The sequence below is a fragment of the Equus caballus genome, chromosome X, assembly GCF_041296265.1.
Source record: "Equus caballus isolate H_3958 breed thoroughbred chromosome X, TB-T2T, whole genome shotgun sequence".
Lineage (NCBI taxonomy): Eukaryota > Metazoa > Chordata > Mammalia > Perissodactyla > Equidae > Equus > Equus caballus.
Window position 1 is genome coordinate 73,579,665 of NC_091715.1, and position 20,244 is coordinate 73,599,908.

The 20,244-nt window shown below is 36.6% G+C and overlaps 1 long non-coding RNA gene across 3 annotated transcripts in view; it reads left to right on the forward strand.

Annotated features, from left to right (window-relative positions):
- The window catches only part of LOC106781365 (uncharacterized), a 105,516-nt gene that overhangs the window by 74,035 nt on the left and 11,237 nt on the right, over positions 1–20,244 (forward strand). For 2 of the 3 annotated variants that reach the window (XR_011435053.1, XR_002805324.2), the window contains one exon: positions 17,391–17,451. The exons of the other annotated variant lie outside the window; for it this stretch is intronic. This is a non-coding gene — a long non-coding RNA (uncharacterized lncRNA). The remainder of the gene's footprint in view (positions 1–17,390; positions 17,452–20,244) is intronic. 3 annotated transcript variants of the gene reach the window in all.

Sequence of the window (20,244 nt, forward strand, 5' to 3'; positions counted from 1 at the left end):
AATCAACCAACGTGATACATAACATTAACAAAATGAAGAATCAAAATCACATGATCATCTCAATAGACACACAGAAAGCATTTGACAAGATACAGCAACCATTTATGAAAAAGCTCTGAATAAAATGGCTATAGAAGAAAGTACCTCATAATAAAGGCTATATATGACAAACCCACAGCTCATATCATTCTCACTGGAGGAAAAAATGAAAGCTATCCCTCTAAGAACAGGAACCAGACAAGGATGCCCACTTTCACCACTCTTATTTGACATACTATTGAAAATCCTAGCCAGAGGTTTTAGCCAAGAATAAGAGGTAAAAGTGATTCAAATTGGAAAGTTAGAAGAGAAACCATCACTATTTTCAGATGACATGATTTTATATATATAAAACTCTAAAGAATCCACCAAAAATTTTTAGAAATAATAAGTGAATATGGTAAAGTTACAAGATTCAAGATCAACATACAAAAATAAGCTGTATTTGTATACACTGATAATGAAGTAGCAGAAAGAGAAATTAAGAATACAATCACATTTGCAATCGCAAAAGAAGAAAAAAATACCCAGGAATAAATATAACCAAAGATTTGAAAGATCTATATACTGAAAACTATAAAACCTTGTTGAAATAAATTGAAGAAGACACAAAGAAATGGAAAGATATCCCATGCTCTTGGATTGGAAGAATTAACATGTTCAAAATGTCCATACTTCCTAAAACAATTACAGATTTAATGCAATCCCTATCAAAGTTCCAAAAACATTTTTCACAGAAATAGAACAAAGAATACTAAAATTTATATGGAACAACAACAAAAGACATTGAACAGCCAAAAGAATCCTGAGAAAAAAGAACAAAGCTTGAGGTAGCAAACTTCTTGATTTCAAAATATACTACAAAGGTATAGTACTCCAAACAGCATGATGCTGGCACAAAAACAGACACACAGATCAATGGAACAGAATGTATCCCCATGTAGGGACAGCTAATTTTTGAAAAGGGAGCCAAGAACATACAATGGAGAAAGGAAAGTATCTTCAATAAATGGTGTTGGGAAAACTTGACAGCCATGAGCAAAAGAATGAAAGTAGACATTATCTTATACAATACACAAAAATTAACTCAAAATGCATTAAAGACTTAAATTTAAGACCTTGAACCATGAAAGTTCTAGAAGAAAACCTAGGCAGTGTATTCTTCCACGTTGGTCTTAGCAGCATATTTTCAAGTTCCATGTCTGAGTAGGAAAGGGAATAAATAGCAAAACAAACAAATGAAACTACATCAAACTAAAAATCTTCTGGGCAGCAAAGGAAACCCTCAAAAAAATCAAAAGACAACCTAACAATTGGGGAAGATATTTGCAAACCTTGTATCTGATAAGGGGTTAATATCCAAAATATATAAAGAACGCATGCATTTTAACAACAAAAAAACTAACAGCCCGATTTAAAAATGGGCACAAGATCTGAATACATATTTCTCCAAAGTAGATATACAGATGGCCAATAGGCACATGAAAAGATGTTCAACATCATCAACTATCAGGAAAATGCAAAACAAAACTACAATGAGATATCACCTCATGCCCATTGGAATGGCTATAATTAACAAGACAGGTAGTAAGGAATTTTAGACAGGATGTGGAGAAAAGGGAACTCTTATACACTTTTGTTCTTTGTGAAAACTGGTGCACCCAATATGGAAAATAGTATGGAGATTCCTCAAAAAATTAAGAATAGAACTACAGTACAATCCAGCTATTCCACTGCTGGGTATTTATCCAAAGAACATGCATGAAAACACAAATGCATAAAGATATATGTCCCCCCTACGTTCATTGCAGCATTATTCACAATAGCCAAGACTTGGAACAACCTAGGTGCCCAGTAAGGGGAGGATAGATAAAGAAGATGTGGTAAATATACACATTGAAATATTACCCACTCCCAAAAAATGATGTAATCTGGCCATTTGTGACAACATGGATGGACCTTGAGGGTATTATGCTAAGTGAAATAAGTCAGAGGGAGAAAGTCAAATACCATATGATCTCACTCATAAATAGAAAATTAAAAAGTCAACAAACAAACACATAGAAACTCAGGGTGAAAGGGATGATTGTGCACATCTGTATGATGATGGATTGTGACTAGTCTTTGTGTGGTGAACAAGATGTAACCTACAAGGAAATTGAAATATAATGATATACAGCTAAATTTATATGTTATAAACCAATGTCACTGTAATAAAAAAACAATAAAAATTTAAAAATAAGAATTGTGCCACAAGAGGAAGAAACATGTGTGGAGCATGTGCATACACACAAGGTCTGAGAAAGCCTCAAAATCTATAGCAGGACTGAGGAAAGATATTTTTACCCTGAAGTAAGTTAGTAAAAATTGGAGGAGAAAACTGCTCCAAATGTGAAAACAACAATGCAAAAGTCCAAGAAATATGAAAACTCAAGAAAACATGACATCAACAAAAGATCACAATAATCTTCCAGTAACCTATCCCAAAGACGTGGAGACCTATGATTTATCTGATAAAGATTTCAAATATTTTATGGAAACTCAATGAGTTACAAGGAAGCACAGAAAGGCAATTCAACGAAATCAGGAAAACAATACATGACCAAAATGAGAAGTTACAAAAAGTGATAGAATTCATAAAAAATAATCAAACAGAAATTCTAGAGCAGAAGAATTCAATGAACAAAATGAAAAATGCAACAGAGAGCATCAACCAAAAGTAGACCAGATAGAAAAGCAAATCAATGAAATAGAGAATAGGAATTTTGAAATAACCCAGTCTGTGGAGAAAAAAGAAAAAAAAATGAAAAGGAGTGAGAAAGCCAATGTGATTTATGTGATTTATCAAAAATTCCAATATCCGAATTGTTGGAGTTCCAGGAAAATCAAGAGGAAAAGGGCAGAAAGCTTATTTAAAGAAATAATGGCTGAAGACTTCCCAAACCTGGGGAGACATTTTGACATCCAGTTTCATGAAGCTAATAGATCATGCCATTATATCAATCCAAAATGATCTACTCCAGGATACCTTATTTAAAATGGCCACAAATCAAAGGGAAAGAGTGGATCTTAAAGACAGAAAGAGAAAAGAAGATTGTAATTTACAAAAAACCCCTCATTGGATCATTAGTAGATTATTCAGCAGAAAACTTACAGGCCAGGAAAGAGTGGGATGATATATTCAAATGCTGACAGAAAAAATTGCCAACCAAGAATACTCTCTGGAAAAGTTGTCCTTCAGAAATGAAGGAGAAATAAAGACTTTCCCAGGCCAAAAAGAAAAAGCTGAGGAAATTTATTACCAGTAGACCTGCCTTATAGGAAAAGGAGCTGTTCAAGTTGAAATGAAAGGATGATAACTAGTAATATGAAAATATACAACACACTGGTAAAGGCAAATATTTAGCCAAATTCCAAAAACTCTAATACTGAAATATGATGGTGTGTTTATCACTTAACTATAATATAAAGGTTAAAGGACAAGAGTATCAAAAATAACTATAGCTACTACAATTTGTTAACAAATACACAATTTATTAAAGATGCAGAATACAAAATCAACATACAGAAATCAGTTGCATTTCTGTATACTAACAACAAATCTGAAAAAGAAAAACAGTAATCCCATTCACGACAGCATCAAAAACAATAAAACACTTCTATTAAATTTAACCTAGGAGATGAACAATCCTTATGCTGAAAACTATAAGGCATTGATGAAAGAAACTGAAGACATAAATAGATGGAATGATATCCTGTGTTTATGGATTGGAACAATTAATATTGTTAAAACGTCCATGTTACTCAAAGCCATCTATAGATTCAATGCAATCTTTATCAAAATTCCAATGGCATTTTTCACAGAAGTAGAAAAGAACAATACTAAAATTTTCATGGAACTACAAAAGACTCTGAATAGCTAAAGCAATCATAAAGAAGAATGAAGCTGGAGACATCACACTTTTTGATTTCAAACCACAGTAAAAATCTATAGTAATCAAAAAAGTATTGTACCAGCACAACATAAGGCATACAGACCGATAGAACTGAATTGAGAACTCAGAAGTGGACCCCTGTTTATATGGTCAACTACTATTTGACAAGGGAGCCAAAAATACTCAGTAGGGGAAAGGATAGTCTCTTCAATAAATGTTGTCAGGAAAACTAGATAACCACATGCAGAAAAATAAATCAGACCCTTATCTTACACCACTCACAAAAGTTAACTTAAAATGGATTATAGACTTAAATATAAGACCTGAAACTGTAAAACTCCCAGAAGAAAACATAGGAAAAAAACTCTTTGATGTAGGTCTTGGCAATGATCTTTTTGGTTATGGCACCAAAAACACAAGAAACAAGGGAAAAAATAAATAAGTGGGACTACATCAAACTAAAAAGCTTTAGCACAGAGAAAGAGTCAGTGGACAAAATGAAAAGGCAGCATGCGGAATGGGAGAAAATATTTGCAAGCCCTCTATCAGGTAAGGGTTTAATATTCAAAATATGCAAAGAAATCATCCAATTCAACAACAAAAAACCCAAACAATCTGATTAAAAAATGGGCAGAGAAACTGAATAGACATTTTTCTAAAGAAGACGTACACTTGGCCAACACATACATGAAAAGATGCACAACATCACTTATCATCAGGAAAATGTAAATACAAATCAGCTGACACCTGTTTGAATGTCTATTATCAAAAAGACAAGATATAACAAGTGTCGGTGAGAATGTGGAGAAAAGTGAATCCTCGTGCACTGTTGGTGGGAATGTCAATTTGTGCAGTCCCCATGGAAAACAGTATGGAGGTTCCTCAAAAATTGAAAATAGAACTATCATATGATCCAGCAATTTCACTTCTAAGTATATATCCACAGAAAAGGAAAACAGGAGTTTGAGGAGATATCTGCACTCCCATGTTCATTGCAGCATTATCTATAATAGCCAAGATTTGGAAACAACCTACGTGTCCATCAATGGATGAATGAATAAACAAGATGTATATATATACACCATGGAGTATTATACAGCCATAAGAAGGAATAAAATCCTGCCATTTGTTACAACATGGATGATCCTTGAGGACATTATGCTAAGTAAAATAAGTCAGGCAGAGATAGACAAATATTGTGTGATCTCACTTATATGTGGAATCTAAAAAAGCCAAACTTGTATAAAGAGACTAGAGTGGTGGTAAGTTACCAGGGGCTGGAGAGTGGGGGAAATGAGAGAAATATTGGTCAAAGAGTATAAACTTCCAATTATAAGATGAATACGTTCTGAGCATCTAATGCACAGTATTATAATAGATAACAATATTGTAGTATATACTTGAAAGTTTCTAAGATAGCAGATCTTAGATATTCTCACAACAACAAAGAAATGGTAATTATGTGACATGATGATGGCTAATGCTACAGTGGTAATTGCACTGCAATATATAAATGTATCCAATCAGCACATTATATACCTCAAAGCTACCCAATATTATATCTCAATAAAGTTGAAAAAATTAAAAACATAATGCAAGAAAGAAACAAAAAAAAAGAAAAAGAAAGATCTTTTAGTAGGGAGGAAAATGTCTGGCAATGAATATATATTTATTAAACGAATGAATAGTGTCAAAAATGTTAAAAATTTCAAAAATCAAGGAGAATGAGAGTATATTTAACTTTTGAGAGTATATTCAAATAGCAAACTTTTTTCCTGTAACAAAGGAAAGTTATTAGAGTCAGTGGAGAGAACAGGTTGGAAGGAGTGGTGGAACGATGGGGTAGAGGGAAAGTATGGAAAAGGAAGGAAGAAGCTAGATTGCAAAAAGAAAGGAAAAGATTGATTAGAAAGTAAAGAAAAGTGTGAACCATGGGGTCTATAAGTCTAACTAGGAAAGGAAGGTGAGAAACTGGTCACGAACGTAAAAAGTCAAGCACAGATTTTGCTAACAGTTTGTCAGTTTGTTTTACATAAAGGAGCCCTGAGTCTATTTGAAAACAGAAGGAGAAAAAAAGAGTTCATGGTGCAAAAGATGGAGGATACCAGAAGAAAAAAGGGGCAGTGACTGATGAGAATTTGTATTCCCAAACAACTTGTAAATATAGCAATGCCTTAATCCAAAGCAGTAACGCCCAATAGTGGAATTTCAGGAAGTATGACAGCCAGTTTGCAAAATCAGGATTCATTTGAACTACCTCAAATTAGAAACCTACTACTCTCCAAGCTGGTTGTATCAAGTGCAGTTGCACTGTTTTGCTTTTCTTTTGGAAAGACTGCATTGACTTGAGTTGGTAGGTGGGAGCAGGGCAAGTTGCCAATTACCCTCCATAAAGTGAGTAGGCCTCATCCACTCAGTTGACGACCTTAATAGAACACAAACTGACCTCTCTTGAGCATGAAGGATTTCTGCCAGCAGACTGTCTTTGGGTTCAAACTATAACTCTTTCCTAGATCTCCAGTCTCCTGGCCTGCATTGCAGATTTTGGACTTACCAAACCTCCACAATCACATAAGCCAATTCCTTAAAATAAATCTATTTCTGTGTATTCAGACATATCCTGTTGGCTCTGCTTCTCTGGAGAACCCTGACCAATACAGTGGTCTTTTGTGACTGGTCTCTTAGCATAATGTTTTCAAGGTCCATCCATGTCATACAATGTATCGATACTTCATTCCTTTTTATGGCTTAATAAGATTCCATTGTAATGATGTGCTATATTTTATTTATCCATTCATCAGTTGCTGAACTTTTCGGTTGTTTCCACTTTCTGTCTGTTATAAATAACACTACTATGAATTTGCATACACAAGTTTCTGTGTGAATATACGTTTTCAATTCTCTTAGGTATATATCTAGTATCGGAATTCCTGGATCACATTGTGACTACTGGTTTAGCATTTTTAGGAACTGCCAGACTATTTTGCAAAGTGACCACACCATTTTGCATCCCCACCAGCAGTGTGTGAGTGTTCCAACTTCTCCACATCTCCCCCAACACTTCCTATTTTTCTGTTTAAAAAAATACGTATGTATATCTTGCCATACTATTCAGTTGAAGCAAAATCTCACTGTGATTTTTGTTTGCATTTCCCTCAAGGTTAATGATGTTGAGCATCATTTCATGTGCTTATTGGCTATCTTTGTATAAAATGTATATATGAAAAATCTATATGTAAGGGGCCAGCCAAGTGGTGTAGTGGTTAAATTTGTGAGCTCCACTTCAGTGGCCCAGGGCTTGCAGGTTCGGATGCTGGGCGTGGACCTATGCGCTCCTTAACAAACCATGCTGTGGCAGGCATCCCATATATAAAATAGAGGAAGATGGGCACAGATGTTAGCTCAGGGCCAGTCTTCCTTAGCAAAAAGAGAAGGATTGGCAGTGGATGTTAGCTCAGGGATAATCTTCCTCACCAAAAAAAGAAAAATATATATATATATGAAAAACATATATTTATATATAATATCAATTCAGTTTTAATATATATTTATTGGCAGGATAAGAGTTAAAGAGATTATTCACATTTCCAGCTAAGCTGCTTTTAATACAGGGTGACAGACTGAATCTTGTCCCAAAGAAAGTAGAGCATTAAGAATATTCTAGCTAACATTGGCCCAGCTCATGTTGATGTAAAGGAAGAAGGTATGATTCAAAATGAAGGATGATCTCCCAAACCAGATGTTTCTGGCTTTGGGGTGTGATCTTTTTACAGGTTTATGTCTATTTACAGGTTGGTTTGACCACTTGGATAAAATTTATCTATATTTGTTCAATCGCTCTCATTTGGTATTTGAGGAATGACTATTTTTTAAGTAAGAAGATCAAATGCCACATACTTAGATGATGACTTCCTCTGCAATTAGCCCTGAGCTGAAACCCATTTTTTTATCCTAACTGGTTGGAAGTAAGGTCCCTGTAGACCTCCAAGGCAGATAGTTTACATGTGAAAAATGGCAAGAGAATGCAACAGATAATCCAGAATCCTTCAGCCAGTAAGGTAACCATGAAACAGGACAGGCTCTAACTTCACATATTTGCTGTAATGTTTTTTTCTTTATGATGCACAGGGCTGGGCACATGGTAGCTCCTTAATAAAGAATATTATGTGATTGATGGAGAATGGAATGAAATTGAATGCTAAAAAATGAGAGGAAGCCATAGTTAGTTCAAGAATCCAAGTAACATCAAAGAAGGTAGAAAGAAGTTATTCTCAGATGGTGGATGGCTAGTTATTGCCCTACAGAAATACATGAGCTGATCTACATCCTTTCTTCTGGACAGGTGACTCTGTTATGGACATAAATATTCCAATTATTATTTACTAGTTATATTGTAGTTCCTGACAGCATCAGCTATAACTTTGGAAGGGCTATGTGCACTTAGGCACATCACAATAGACCTCCAATGTGTTGCTTCATCTGTTTCCCAGATTAATTCTTCTCTTTGAATGTATACACTGTAAGCTCTTCTAATGACTATGTTCTTATTTCTCTCTTGCAAAAGAAGTTTATATGATAACTTAAGCTAGAAACTCTCTTTAGCAAAAATAGGGCAACCCTGTCAGACACATCAAAAATTAACAGAAAAAGTCCCTACTTAACAATTTAGTTCATTTTTTTGTTGGTAATAACCAAAGAAGTTACTTGCACAACCTCATAATTGACTCAAAGAGATTGGGGGTTTTCCAGCTCCTTTCAATTAATTTGAACAGTTAATTTTCACCTATGGCTCTTCCTGTATGGTGCTTATGTCCATGTTAACTGAGCCCTAAGGAATTATCTCATGAACCTCAGATGTGAGGGGTCATCAATTTTATGAGTACATTCAGAAAAGTACATCTCAGCCCACAGGTCTTGTTAAGATTTCTTTCATCATGAACATTCTATCTTTCTCCTCTAATTCATCCCCACTGACATCACTCTAATTCAGTCCCCCGTTGCCATTTGCCTGGACCATTGCAATAGCCTCCCTAATTTCTCTACCATCTGTGTCATTTCCTTCTCAAGCACTCTATATATCCCTGCTTTTGTGATAATTTTTTCCCGAAACACTACTACTTTCAAGTCATCCACTGCTCAAAAACCTTTAAAGATCTTTATTACATTTTGGGTGAAGTCTAAACTTGGTCTGGCATTCTAGATTCCCTCTTCGCAGTTAGGTACTAAACCAGAAAATGTTGCTCATTATTATCTTTGATGGATCTCCTACAGTGAGACTGTTTGACTTATTGGTTCTCCCAAACACTGCAAACATTCTTGCTTTTTCAAAATCACTTTTGCTGCCCCATTCCTTATTTAACCCATGCTGCTTTGTGAAAGGTCAACTTATTTTTAGTATATTGAAACCCTGTCACTGCTATGCATGTTATGAAAATCAAGACGATTTTATCAAAGTTAATCAAGGGGTAAAATGAGCTACATAAATGAATGAACCCCGTGAGTGATAAATGATCTGGGGAGAATTGAAGAAAAGGACATCTCCACTTAATTTCAAATGAAATAATGTCATTTCATTAAAATCCAGCATGTGAAATCAGCCACTATCCCAGGAGGAACGTAAAGGCCTTGAGTTGAAGTTCTACTTCATTTTTTAGTTCTCCTCTTTCTTTATAAACACATTAACTCGAAGACATGAGTTTAACTTTGGGGCCTCCTTTCTTAGCTGCAAAGTGATTAACTCTCATGCTCTTGTAATGAAGGAACTGCTGGAACAAAATGTTTAGCCATCGAGTCAGGGAAAGGAGGTAGATGGAGTACTTGTTTCAGTCTGTCTATTTATCATTCTCTTTAAATAGCAATGAGAAGACTGCCATTAGGTTGAGTTTTCTTGATGAAGGAGAAGGTCTGGGTTTCTTAGATGCAGCAGTGTAGAACTACACTGTCACAACCTGTATGCATGAACTTTATGTCCTCCCTTGTATAATCATGTTAGCTGACACAGTGACAGAAAATTTTCCACATGGAGTTTTAAGCTTAGGCTCCACAGACTGAAATCCCTCCCATCCAGTGCTCTACAATATTTACCTTGGATGTCTGGCTTATATAAATGTCTCTTGGGGAGTGACATCACCAAGATGGTGACATAGGTCATTCCTGATCTGACTCCCCATCGCAAGAAGAACAACTAGTAACTATTCATAGACAAGACAACAATGAGAAAATCCTAGAACATGGGGGTGAAGTTGAAACACCCTCTTGCAACACAGAGACTGAGATGGGCCACATTAGAAGGGGAAGAGAAGTGGCTGCTTACTGACAAAATTGCCTCTCCCCCATGCCAGCACAGCGCCACACCAGAGATCTTCACTGAGCCTATGGTTCCTCCAGTGGGAAAAGAGAGCCCAGGGTTGATATCCAGCTCCACCATATTGTGGGTCTTTCCTTGGGAGCCCCACTATGGTCTCACCTCATGGGAATAATGGCAGAATTTGTGGGGACTGACCACTGAGAATCAGACTGTCACAGAGAAGTGGAGATAGATGTGCAACAACCAGTGTTCAGATCTCAGCAGACAGAGTTCTCATCTGTAGCACCCAAGTATTAATCTCAACCAATGGCTTTGCCCATCTGCACAGCCAAGATGGTGGCATGATCTAACCAGAGAACTTGGCAGGGCACAGACCTGCATCATTTGGAACCTCAAACAGAAACTTATTGGCACTGGAGCCTGGTCTGCCCCTCCACCCAGGCAGGGGAGCTAAGTCACAACCCTGTCCGTTGCTGAGTGCAGCTCCCATTCCAACCCAACCAGAAAGATTTACCAGAACAGTTTAGAAGCTGCTAGCTCAGCAATGCTTAAGCTGAGAGCCCATCAGGCAGAGCTGATCATCCACAGAGCAAAGTCAGTGGCCCCGTTTGGTCAGGGAACATGAGGTGCAGGTTGGCTTGAGTCAAGACCATAAAGAGCCTTGCCAGCCTTGCAGCTGGGTCTCTCACTCTGCCCAGGCATAGAAGCTAATTTATAGCCCCATCCACTGATGAGTATAGATCCCAGCCCCACTCAAACAAAAAGCCTTGCTGGAATACCTGAGAAGTTATTTGGAGCTGGTTCTCCCACTCCACCTAGGTGGGGAAGCTAATTCATAGCCATAATCACTACTGACCATAGCTCCCAGTCCTGCTTGACCAGGAAACATTGCCTGAGCACCTGAGAAGCTACATAACCCAGCAACACTTGAGCAGAGATCATGGTTGGCGGCACTGCCTGTGTGCAGAGCAAAACTGGTGGCCCCATCTGGCAAGGGAGTTCAGTGTGCAGTCTTGCCTGATTTGATTCCCCAACAATGAGTGATTCAGGCCTTGGGGCCCATTCTACTGCTGCACCAGGGCAGGGAAGCTAATTTATAGCCACACGTATTGCTGAGTATAGCACCCAGTCCCAACCACATAGGAAGCCTGACCAGAGAACCTAGCACTTGCAGAACCCATCCTACAGCCTTTCTTAGACAGGGAACTAAGCCAGCATTCCTATCCAACTCTTCTCAGCCAGTAGCATCCCCTGACCTCAGAGCACAGGCTATGGACTTACCCAGAATTAGACCCTGTAGCAAGTCCCACATGCCCAAGGACACTATCAGCTGACACATCCAGAACCCCAAGCCAAGTGAACTGGTGGAACTCTCTCTTCTAAAGTGAACCTATAAGTCCTGGAAAAGGAGAATGCTTACTCAAATGCACAGACACCAATGTAAGGAATCAAGGATAATGAAAAACATGATACCACCAAAGGAAAGTAATAAATCTCCAATAACTGACCCTAAAGAAATGGAAATCTATGAACTGCTAGACAAAGAATTCAGAATAATCCTCTTAAAGAAGTTTGGTGAACTGTAAGAACACATAGACAAATAAAGAAAATTAGGAAAACAATGCATGAATCCAAAGAGAAGTTCAACAAAGAAATACAAATTATTTAAAAGCCCAAACAAACAGAAAACCTAGAGCTGAAAAATACGATGACTAGGGGTTGGCTCAGTGGCATAGCGGTTAAGTTCACACACTCTGCTTTGGTGGCCCAGAGTTCATGGGTTTGGATCCTGGGTGCAGATCTACACACCACTCATCAAGCCATGCTGTTGCGGCGTACAACATACAAAATAGAGGAAGATTAGCACAGATGTTAACTCAGTGACAATCTCCCTCAAGCGAAAAGAGGAAGATTGGTACCAAATGTTAGCTCAGGGCCAATCTTCCTCAACAAAAGAAAAAAAATACAATGACTGAACTAAAGAATTCAATAGAGAGCTTTAACAGCAGACTCAACTGTGCAGACTCAATTATGTAAAAGAAAGAATCAGTGACCTAGAACACAGAGCATTTGAAATTATGCAGACAGAGGAGAAAAAAGAAAAAAGAATGAAAAAGAGTGAAGCAAGTCTATGAACATATGGGACACAATTACAATAAACAATATCCACAGTATGAGACTCCAGGAAGGAAAAGAGAAAGAAAATGGGACAGAAAGTATATTTAAAGCAATAATGGTCAAAACATCCCAAGCCTGGGGAGAGAAGTGGGCATCCAGATATGAGGCCTAAAAGACTAAAAATTGTTTGAAACCAAATAGGGCTACACTGAGACACATTATAATTAAATAGTCAAAAGTCAAATAGAAACAAAGAATTTTGCAAGCAGCAAGAAAAAAAGAGACAAGTTACATACAATGACCGCCCCCCACCCCAATAAGACTATAAGTGAATTTCTCAGCAGAAACTATGCAAGCCAGGAGAGAATGGGATGATATATTCAAAATATTAAAATAGGAAAACAGTCAAGATTTCTATACCTGGTAACGCTGCCATTCAGAATGGAAGGATAGATGAAGACTTAACCAAACAAACAAAAGCTAAGGCAGTTCATCACCACTAGACCTGCCTTACAAGAAATGTTAAAGTGAGTTCTTTGAGTAGAAGTAAAAGGATGCGAATTAATATCATAAAAGCATATAAAAGTAGCGTAAAACATATTGCTAATGGTAAATATATAGCCAAAGTCAGATTTTGTAAAATGGAACTGGTGGTGCATAATTCATTTTCTACTATAGTCTAAAAGTTAAAAAACAAATGTATTAAAAATAACCATAACTCCAGTAATCAGTTATTGGATACAACATATAAAATTATATAAATTGTAACATCAGTAACCTAAAAAATGAGGGAGATGAGATGTAAAAGTGTAAAGCTTAAAAATGCTATCAACGTTAAGTTGTTATCAGTGTAAAATAGAGTGTTATAATTTTAACATATATTATGTAAGCCTCGTGGAAGCCACAAGGAAAAAACCTGTAGTAACTATACAAAAGAACATGAGAAAAAAGCAAAAGCATATTGCTATCAAAAGATATCAAATCACGAAAAAAGACAGCAGGATAAGAAACAAGGAATTATGGATCCACAAAACAAAACAACAACATGGAAATAGTAAGTCCTTACCTATCAGTAATTACTTTAAATGTAAATTAATTATATTCTGTAATCAAAAGACCTAAACTGGCTGAATTGATAAAAAAACAAGATCCAACAATATGCTGGCTACAAGGGACTCACTTTAGTTTTAAACACACACATAGACTGAAAGTGAATGAATGGAAAAAGATACTTAAAGCAAATGGTAACCAAAACCAAACAAACAAACTAGGGGTAGTTATGTCAGACAAATAGACTTTAAACTAAAAGTGGTAAAAAGAGACAAAGTCATTACATAATGATAAAGGGATCAATCCAGCAAGAAGATATAACAACTGGAAATATTTTTGCACCCAAAATTAGAGGATCGAAATACTTAAAACAAAAACAAACAGAAATAAAGGGAGATATAAACAGCACTATAATAATAATTGGGGACTTTAATACCCTACATTCAACAATGGATAGATCCTGCAGACAGAGAATCAATAAGGAAACAGTGAATTTGAACATTATAGACCTAATGGATCTAACAGGCATATACAGAATATTTGACCCACCAACAGTAGAATACACATTCTTCTCAAGCACACGTGGAACATTTTCTAGTACAGACCACATGTTAGGTCACAAAACAAGTCTTAGCAAATTCAAGAAGATTGACATCATATCAAGTATCTTCTCTGACTGGCTTGAAGCTAGAAATCAATAACAAGAGCAAAACTGGAAAACTCACAAGAACATGGAAAGCAAGCAATCTTCTTCTGAAGAATGAATGAATCAAAGGACAAATTAAAGGGAAAATTTAAAAAAATATGTTGAGACAAATGAAAATGGAAATATAACATATCAAAACTTATGGGATGCAGCAAAACTATTTCTAACAAGGAAGTTTATAGCAATAAATGCCTACATTAAGAAACAAGAAAAATGTCAAACACCCTAACTCTATAACTCTAGGATCTAGACATAGAAAAAACTGAGCCCAAAGTTAGCAAAAAGGAGGGAAATAATAAAGATTAGAGTAGAAATAAATGAAATAGAGAAAAGGAAAACAATAGAAAAGATTGAAAAATCTAAGGGATGGTTCTTCGAAAAGAAAAAATAATTGACAAACTCTTAGCTAGACTAACAAAGAAAAAAAGACAGAGGGCCCAAATGAACAAATTATAGATAAAAGAGAAGACATTACAACTGATACCACAGAAACACAAAGGATCATAAGAGGCTACTATGAACAACTCTATGGCAACAAACTGAACAACCTAAAAGAAATGGAAAAATTCTTAGAAGCATACAACCTACCAAAACTGAAAAAAGAGAAATAGAAAATAGGAACAGAGAAGTTACTAGTAAGAAGATAGAGTCAATAATCAAAAATATCCCAACAAAGAAAAGCCCAGGACTGAATAGCTTCATTGATGAATTTCACCAAACATTTAATGAAGAGTTAACGCCAATCCTTCTCACAATATCAACATACAAAAATCAGTAGCGTTTTTATACACTAACAACAAATTATCTGAAAAGTAAATAAAGAAAACAATCCCATTTACAATAGCATCAATAAGAATAAAACACTTGGATATAAATTTATGAGGTGAAAGATCTCTGCACTGTTAACAACAAAACAATGGTGAAAGAAATCAAAGAAGACACAAATAAATGGAAAGGTATCCTGACTTCAGGAACTGGAAGAATTAATATTCTTAAAATGTCTATAATACCCAAAGCCATCTATAGATTCAATGCAATTCCCATTAAGGTTCCAATAGCATTTTTTCAGAAGTAAAAGAAATCATCTTAAAATTCGTATGGAGCCACAAGACCCCAAATAGCCAAAGCAATCCTGAGGTAGAAGAACAAAGAGAGAAGCATCATGCTTCCTTATCTTCATCTATATTTTAAAACTATAGTAATCAAAACAGTATGGGCCTGGCATTAAACAGACACCTACACCAATAGAACAGAATCAAGAGCCCAGAAATAAACCCATGCATGTATGGTCAATTAATATTTGTCAAGGGAGCCAAGTAATACTCAATAGAGAAAATACAATCACAATAAATGGTGCTGAGAAAGTCGGATACTCAAATGTAAAAGAATGAAACTAAACCCCTCTTTAACATCACTTGTAAAAATCAAACTGAAATGGATTAAAGACTTAAGTTTAACATCTGAAACCAGAAAACTCCTAGAAGAAAACCTATACAAAAAGCTCCTGGACGTGAGTCTTGGCAATGATTTTTGGGTATGATGCCTAAAGCACAAGCAACAAAATAAAAAATAAACACATGGGACTACATCAAACTAAAAATCTTCTGCACAGCAAAAGAAATAATCAACAAAATGAAAAGGCAACCTATGGAATAGAAAAAAAGATTTGAAAATCATATCCAATATGTATAAAGAACTCATATAACTCAATAGCAAAATAGCCAATTAATCCAATTAAAAAATGGGAAAAAGACCTGAATAGACCTTTTTCTAAAGAAGATATACAAAAGGTCAATATGTACATGAAAAGTTGCTCAACATCTCTAATCATTAGGGAAATCTAAATCAAAACCACAATGAGATATCATCTCATGCCTATTAGAATGGCTATAATCATGAATACAAGAGATAACAAATGCCCACAAGAATGTGGAAAAAAAGAGAACACTTGTACATTCTTAGTGAGATAGTAAATTGGTGCAGCCACTAAGGAAAACAGTATGAAAGTTCCTCAAAACATTACAAGTAGAACTACCATATGATCCAGTGATTCCACTTGTGGCTATATATCCAAATGAAACAAAATGACTATGTCAAAGAGATATGTGCACCACCATGTTCCTTGCAGTATTATTTACAATAGCCAAGACATAAAAACAACCTGAGTGTCCAGCAACAGATGTGTGGATAAAGAAAATGTGGTATGCATACACAATGGAATACTATTCAGCCATAAAAATGAAGGAAATCCTGCCATTTGTGCCAACATAGATGGATCTTAAAGGTATTATGCTAAGTGAAATATGTCAGATAGAGAAAGACAAATATTGTATGACCTCACTTATATGTAGAATCTGAAAAACAAAACAAACAAAAAGCCTCATCAAACTCATAGAAAAATATATCAGATATTTGGTTACCAGCAGCAAGGGGTGGGGGGTGGAAGAATTCGATGAAGATGATCAAAAAAATACAAACTTTTGGGGCTGGCCCAGTGGTGCAGCAGTTAAGTTCACATGCTCTGCTTGGGCGGCCCAGCGTCCGCTGGTTCGCATCCTGGGTACGGACCTATGCACTGCTTATCAAGCCATGCTGTGGCAGGCATCCCACATATAAAGTAGAGGAAGATGGGCACAGATGTTAGCTCAGGGCCAATCTTCCTCAGCAAAGAGAGGAGGATTGGTGGCAGATGTTAGCTCAGGGCTAATCTTCCTCAAAAAAAAAAATTGTAAAATCCTTTCAAAAATACAAACTTTCACTTACAAGTAAATAAGTACTGTGGATATAATGCACAATGTGATGACTATACCTTAACACTGTTATATGGTATGTTTGAAAGTTACTAAGAGAGTAAATCCTAAGAATTACCATCTCAAGAAAAAAAAGCATTTTTTATTCTTTTTTTGGATCTCTATATGAGATGATTGATGTTAACTAAACTTATTGTGGTAATCATTTCACAATACATGTAAGTCAGGTCATTATGCTGTACAGATTAAACTTATATTGTGCTGTATGTCAATTACATCTCAATAAAACTGAAAGGAAAAAAAGATGCTTTTTATGCAATGGAGGCAGGGTCGGAGGCCCCTCTGCCATGTTTCATGGCACTTGATCTTGAGGATGGCACCTGAGAATAGAGAACCCTTCAGAATTTTCTGTGGGCACTAGGTGTAAGAATACTCATCTCCTAGATCTAGATAAGGCTAATGTGTGATTGTTTCTACTACCACAGTGACAGCCCTGACAATTTGCCCATGAGGACAAATGTTTTCTGGTCCAGTGGTACTTCCTCGGTAAGTCTGATTTCTCGATGGGCCTGAGCCATCCAACCCTGTTACCCAGAAAATAACTGGCCTAAACTAATCACAAAACCAAGCTGAGCAGAGGTAGGCAGAGTTATCCATTCTATCCTTTCTCCTTTCACTTCCTTATCATCCCCTTATTCTCTTTTATTTGTTTATTTTGTAAATACATTTTTTTCTCTTCTACTCTCCTCTTTTCCTTTAAGTTTATCAAGCATATATTTTTCGTAAGTTTATGTACCCTGTTTTCCCAGCACAGATTCCTTTATCACATTCCTCAGCAAAGCATCAGTGATAATTTATACCTCCTTCAACACAAGGGGCAGGCAGTCTTAACCTCGTGGATGGGGTCAGCTCACCAACTTTCTATGCCAGAATGCCAGATCCCAAGCCTCACTAAGGCAATGGATATGTTCAGTAACACTCTATTCACCTTTTCTCTTATAGATAAATCCATTCCAGTGGAAGAAAGAGAATTTCATAGAATCTTGATGTCAATATGAACACTTCCTTTAGCCCTCCAAAGGAGGAAAATAAAAAGGAAGTGTGTTATTTAGCAACTTGGTCAATGTGAAGTTTAGAAATAACTTTTAGGTTTTTCAAAAGAGAAATGCAGATAAAATAAACATTCAAACAGAAATTTTTTTCTCGGTAGAGATCATAAAATATAAAACTCTGTTTCTAATAGAGGAAGTGAAAATTGGTGTCTGAAACACCAGGGCTGTTTTAAAGCAACCAATACCTCTCACTATTTATGGCCTACAAAAGCCCAGTCCACTCTGGTATCTGGGATAAAGGGGCAAAGTTGTTTAGTTAAAGAGGATGTTCTGAAGGAACAGACTTCTTCCCTCATAGTTTTCTGAAGAAAGTTAAAACAGAAGCCCCCAGCATGAAAGCAGAGTCCAGCTCATAAATTTCTTTTAGTCAGTGCTGACCCTGAAACACCCTACCCTAAGATCCCTTTCTCTGGCCTACCTCAGCCCTCGGATAGCAGTTTCGTGACCTCCTTCTGACCTGTCTCACCTTCATGTTATCTTTGGACTAGCCACTTGGTTTTGACCCTGCTTGAGAACTGATTCCACCCACTGCCTAGGCCAGCACCTGACCTTCATTAGGCAGCCAGTTCTGTCTAGAGATTCTCCTGAGGAACTCCCCTAAACTGGCTTGTGCTTTATTTATACTTTGGAAATCACCCAAAGACTTAGCTCTATGAGATGATCTTCTTAGAGTTCAGTATGCAAAAAGCCCGCGAACTGCTCCTTTATTTTTCAGTGAAATGCTTCTCCATTTCCCAGCCTCTGATTTATAGTGACACAACACTGCTAGATCTTTAGCCTCTATCGTCGTTCTCAGCTTGGCCTCTGAGACTCGTAGCCCAGTTTATAACCAGTGCCGTAAAGAGAGAAAGAAGCAGAATGATACTAGACCAAATGGAAAGACGCAGTGACTCTGGAACCCTGTTGTTTACTCAAGCTGAGTCTCCACAACCTGCTTGGAGTTGGTAGGGCTTTTTTCTGTGATGGGAAGATCCAGAGAAAATAGGAGAAATGATTGTCCCATTCAGTCCAGGCTTCAAACCCCATAAGCTACTATGAATACAAGCATCGTCACCAAGGCTCAGCAGAGGTCATGTGAAGGTATAGAATCTAGTGTGAGAACTAGGAAATACTTAGCTAAACTCTATGCAGGATTTTCTCTTTCCAGGACCCTTTTCTAATGCTGATGCAACACTAAAGTCCTCTGGTTTCTTTTCCTGCAAGTCTCCTGCACAAATACTTTTCCAATTCTCTCTCAGTCAAACAACAAGAGTTCTCGTGCATATTAATTTATTCATATACACCCTAGGGGTGTGTGTGGTGGGGAGGGGCTGTTCCTGTTAGTTCTACAAACACATAAACTCTAGATTTCTCTTTCGGCTCCACATGATCCATGCCTTTAAGGAGTCTGTGGTCTAAGGAGCAACACAAGTATGAACTATAATACAAAGCATACTTGGATAAACCCACAATGCATGTATTAACTACATTCTTCAGGATTTATTGACTCTTCTGAAAGACTTAGGAAAGCTTCACAGAGCGGGTAGCCTTTGTTCTGGCTTTTTAAATATGAGGTGTAGATAAGCTCAGAGTGGACAAAATGGAAAATAGACAGGGAGAAGAGCCTTCAAAATTGAGGAAACAAGCATAACCCAAAGATTGAAAATGGCAGTCTCCAAATGTCTTTTCTATACCACATCTATTAAGTTTCAGGAAATTTGTATTTACTGACTTGTAAAATGCAGTTCTGTGGTTCAGACTGCCTGTTTTTGGTCTGAATTAAATGTTGAATTCTTACTACACATCCTTTGAACAAAGGTCCAGAAGCATGCTTGGCAACTGAGTTCCTCTGTGGCTGAGGGAAAGATAGACTAAGATGAAATTGGAAAGTTAAGACAGGGCCAGAATATGGAGAAAACTGAAGATCAACTTAAAGAATTTGGGTCTGAGTTAGCAGCAAATAAGGAGCCACTAAAGGGTTTTTAAGCAGAGGAGTAACTTGATTAAACTTGCATTTTAAGAATATGACTTTGGTAGCACTGGAGAGGAGACAAATATTTTGGAGGCTATTGCAATATGAAGAAAAGATGAGGGGTTTAAAATACATTGTAACAGTGAAAATAGAGGAAGAGATGAATCTGAGAGACATTTTGAAGATAAAGTCAACAATACTTGGAAGTTGATTTAGTATGGTGAATAAAGAAGCGGAAGCATTAAAGATAATTTGAAGGTTTCTGATATATATGGC